The sequence below is a fragment of the Arachis hypogaea genome, chromosome 10 (genome assembly GCF_003086295.3).
Source record: "Arachis hypogaea cultivar Tifrunner chromosome 10, arahy.Tifrunner.gnm2.J5K5, whole genome shotgun sequence".
NCBI lineage: Eukaryota > Viridiplantae > Streptophyta > Magnoliopsida > Fabales > Fabaceae > Arachis > Arachis hypogaea.
The window spans coordinates 81,584,608-81,589,461 of record NC_092045.1 but is presented as its reverse complement, the minus strand read 5'-3'; the positions used below and the strand labels follow the sequence as shown (position 1 = coordinate 81,589,461).

General features: G+C 39.8%; 1 non-coding gene across 1 annotated transcript; it reads right to left on the bottom strand.

The window, feature by feature from the left end:
- Positions 1-4,445: 4,445 nt before the first annotated feature.
- On the bottom strand, positions 4,446-4,553 carry LOC112719005 (small nucleolar RNA R71). Its single transcript, XR_003161330.1, has one exon. It is a non-coding gene; the product is annotated as a small nucleolar RNA R71 (small nucleolar RNA).
- Positions 4,554-4,854: the final 301 nt, after the last annotated feature.

Here is a 4,854-nt window from a genome sequence, read left to right as displayed (position 1 = left end):
AATGCACTGGGTCGTCCAAGTAATACCTTGCGTGAGCAAGGGTCGATCCCACGGAGATTGTCGGCTTGGAGCAAGCTATGGTTATCTTGTAAATCTTAGTCAGGATATCAGAAACTATCAGGATTGATTGTGGAAAACAAAAGAACATGAAATGATTACTTGTTTTGCAGTAATGGAGAATAGGTTGAGGTTTGGAGATGCTCCATCTTCTGAATCTCTGCTTTCCTACTGTCTTCTTCTTCAAACACGCGAGTCTCCTTCCATGGCAAGCTGTACGCAGGGTTTCACCGTTGTCAATGGCTACCTCCCATCCTCTCAGTGAAAGCGATTGCATATGCTCTGTCACAGCATAGCGGAAATCATCTTTCGGTTCTCAATCAGGCCGGAATAGAATCCAGTGATTCTTTTGCGTCTGTCACTAACGCCCCGTGATGAGCGGATAATTTGTATACTTTTTGGCATTGTTTTTAGTATGTTTTTGGTATGATCTAGTTAGTTTTTAGTATATTTTTTATTAGTTTTTAGTTAAAATTCACTTTTCTGGACTTTACTATGAGTTTGTGTGTTTTTCTGTGATTTCAGGTATTTTATGGCTGAAATTGAGGGACCTGAGCAAAAATCTGATTCAGAGACCAAAAAGGACTGCAGATGCTGTTGGATTCTGACCTCCCTGCACTCGAAGTAGATTTTCTGGAGCTACAGAAGCCCAATTGGCGCGCTCTCAACGGCGTTGGAAAGTAGACATTCTGGGCTTTCCGGCAATATATGATAGTCCATACTTTGCCCAAGATTTGATGGCCCAAACCGGCGTTCAAAGTCACCTTAAGAAATCCCAGCGTTAAACGCTGGAACAGGCACCCAAATGGGAGTTAAACGCCCAAACTGGCACTAAAGCTGGCGTTTAACTCCAAGAAGAGTCTCTGCACGAAATTTGCTTCATTGCTCAGCCCAAGCACACACCAAGTGGGCCCGGAAGTGGATTTTTATGTCATTTACTCATTTCTGTACACCTTAGGCTACTAGTTCTTATAAGTAAGACCTTTTACTATTGTATTTCATCTTTGGACATCTAGTTCTTAGATCATGATAGAGACTTTGGTAGCTATCTTCATTTTTATGCTATCTTAGATCATTGGGAGGCTGGCCATTCGGCCATGCCTAGACCTTATGCTTATGTATTTTCAACGGTGGAGCTTCTACACACCATAGATTAAGGTGTGGAGCTCTGCTGTACCTCGAGTATTAATGCAATTACTATTGTTCTTCCATTCAATTCCGCTTGTTCTTGTTCCAAGATATCACTTGTTCTTCAACTTGATGAAGGTGATGATTGACGCCCATCACCATTCTCACTCATGAACAAAGTGACTGACAACCACTCTTGTTCTACAAGCATTTGAGGCTTGGTGAATATCTCTTGGATTCCTGATTGCACGATGCATGGTTGATCGCCTGACAACCGAGTGCTCGCCTGACAAACGAGCCAACCATTCCGTGAGATCAGAGTCTTCGTGGTATAGGCAGGACCTGATGGCGGCATTAAAGAGAATCCGGAAGGTCTAAACCTTGTCTGTGGTATTCTGAGTAGGATTCAATGATTGAATGACTGTGACGTGCTTCAAACCTGTAACCTACTGGGCGTTAGTGACAGACGCAAAAGAGTGATTCTATTCCGGTAGGGGAGGGAACCAAACCGGTGATTAGCCGCACTGTGACAGAGTGTATGAGCATTAGTTTTCACTGCAAGGATGGGAGGTAGCTGCTGACAACAGTGAAACCCTACACGAGCTTGCCATGGAAAGGAGTAAGAAGGATTGGATGAAGGCCGTAGGAAAGCAGAGAGACGGAAGGGAAGGCGTCTTCATACGCTTATCTGAAGTTCCTACCAATGAATTACATAAGTATCTCTATCTTTACTTTTGTGTTATTTTCGTTCATCACTATATCCATTTGAGTTTGCCTGACTAAGATTTACAAGATGATCATAGCTTGCTTCAATACTAACAATCTCCGTGGGATCGACCCTTACTCGCGTAAGGTTTATTACCTGGACGACCCAGTGCACTTGCTGGTTAGTTGTGCGAAGTTGTGTAATGCCATGGTATTGAGCCACCAAGTTTTTGGAGCCATTACCGGGGATTATGAGAGTTGTGAAAAAGTATTGTTCACAATTTCGCGCACCAAGTTTTTGGCGCCGTTGCCGGGGATTGTTCAAGTCTTGAGCAAGCTTTCGGTAACATCAGTGCCAAGATCCGGCAGCAACATCAAGTTTTGGTGTTATTGCCCGGGATTGTTTAGGCTGGACAACTGACGGTTCATCTTGTTGCTTAGATTAGGTATTTATTTTTTTTCGAAATTCTTGAAGATGAATTCTAGAGTTTCATGGTGATTTGTTGAAATCTGGCTGGCTGAGAAGCCATGTCTAATTTCATTGGACCGAGGTTTCAACTCATCATCACAAGAGCTTGTTGATTTCTTATCAATCTTGCTTTTGGAGCAGTGATTTGCTAAGGCTTGGCTGGCCTCTGGCCATGTCTAGTGTTTTGGACCGAAGCTTTCTTTGAAAGCTTGGCTGGCTGTGAAGCCATGTCTAATTCCTGGACCGGAGTCTTAGACTAACATTGCACTGATTCCTGGAATTCTCATTAAGAATTTTGATATCTTTTTTTCACTTAATTTTCGAAAAACACAAAAAAAATTTACAAAATCATAAAATCCAAAAATATTTCTTGTTTGAGTCTAGAGTCTCATCATAAGCTTGGTGTCAATCGCATGCATTCATATGTCTTATTGATCTCCAAGATGTTCTTGATGATTTGCTTGATCTGATCTTTGAATTCTATTGACTTGAGTGTTTTGTGTGTCTCATATGCATTTTCATTTTGTTAGTGTCAGTAGTATACAAACTGCTAAGTTTGGTGTCTTGCATGCATTGTCATTTGATTCTTGTTGCATTTTGGTTTGTCCTTATTATTAAAAATCCAAAAATATTTTTAATTTGTGTCTTTTCAAGTCAATAATACAGAGAATTGAAGATTCAGAACATACAGCAGAGGAATTGCACAGAAAAAGCTGGGCGTTCAAAACGCCCAGTGAAGAAGGACAGACTGGCGTTTAAACGCCAGCCAGGGTACCTGGTTGGGCGTTTAACGCCCAAAAGGGTAGCATTTTGGGCGTTAAACGCCAGAATGGATACCATTCTGGGCGTTTAACGCCAGGATGGCTAAAGGGGAAAGATTTTGTTTTCAAATCAATTTTTTTCTAAGTTTTCAAAATTTCTTCCAAATCAAATCTTTTTCAAATCAATTTTTCAATCAAATCTTTTTCAAAATTAACTTCTTTCCTTTTTCAAAGAAACTTACTATCAATTAATGATTTGATTCAACATTTCAAGTATGTTGCCTTTTCTGTTGAGAAAGGTTTAATGTTTGAATCATATCTTTTCTTGTTAAGTCAAGTTTTTAATTTTCAAATCAAATCTTTTTAAAATGTTTTTCAAATCATATCTTCTCAATCACATCTTTTTAAAACCAATCATATCTTCTTAACCACATCTTTTTCAAAATAGTTTTCAATCAAATGTTTCTGATTTCTAATTTCAAAATCTTTTTCAAAAATCATTTGATTTCTTTTCCCTTTTCATTTTCGAAAATTAAATAATGTTTTTCAAAAATGTTTTCAAAATTTTTCACTTAATTTTCGAAAAATCACTTCCCTCCTTCTCACATCCTTCTATTTATGGACTAACACTATCCTTTAATGCAAAAATTCGAACTCCATTCTCTCTGATAAGTTCGAATTTTCCACTTCTGTCTTCTACTCTTCTTTTCCTCTGACACTTCAAGGAATCTCTATACTGTGACATAGAGGATTCCATATTTTCTTGTTCCCTTCTCTTTCTTATGAGCAGGAGCAAAGACAAAGGCATTCTTGTTGAGGCTGATCCTGAACCTGAAAGGACCTTGAAGAGAAAGCTAAGAGAAGCCAAGGCACAACTCTCTTTAGAGCACTTGAACGAACTCTTCAAGGAAGAGGAACATATGGCAGCCGAAAACAACAACAATGCCAACAATGCAAGGAAGGTGCTGGGTGACTTTACTGCACCTACTCCCGACTTCTATGGGAGAAGCATCTCTATCCCTGCCATTGGAGCAAACAACTTTGAGCTTAAACCTCAATTAGTTTCTCTAATGCAACAGAATTGCAAGTTCCATGGACTTCCACTGGAAGATCCTCATCAGTTTTTAGCTGAGTTCTTGCAAATCTGTGACACAGTCAAGACTAATGGGGTTGACCCTGAGGTCTACAGACTGATGCTATTCCCTTTTGCTGTAAGAGACAGAGCTAGAACATGGTTGGACTCTCAACCTAAAGAAAGCCTGGACTCTTGGGAAAAGCTAGTCAATGCCTTCTTGGCAAAGTTCTTTCCACCTCAAAAATTGAGTAAGCTTAGAGTGGAAGTCCAAACCTTCAGACAGAAGGAAGGAGAATCCCTCTATGAAGCTTGGGAAAGATACAAACAATTGATCAGAAAGTGTCCCACTGATATGCTTTCTGAATGGAGCATCATAGGTATTTTTTATGATGGTCTCTCTGAACTGTCCAAGATGTCCTTGGATAGCTCTTCTGGAGGATCTCTTCATCTGAAGAAGACGCCTACTGAAGCTCAAGAACTGATTGAAATGGTTGCAAATAACCAATTCATGTACACTTCTGAAAGAAATCCTGTGAACAATGGGACTAGTCAGAAGAAAGGAGTTCTTGAGATTGACACTCTGAATGCCATATTGGCTCAGAATAAAATATTGACTCAACAAGTCAGTATGATTTCTCAAAGTCTGTCTGGGATGCAAA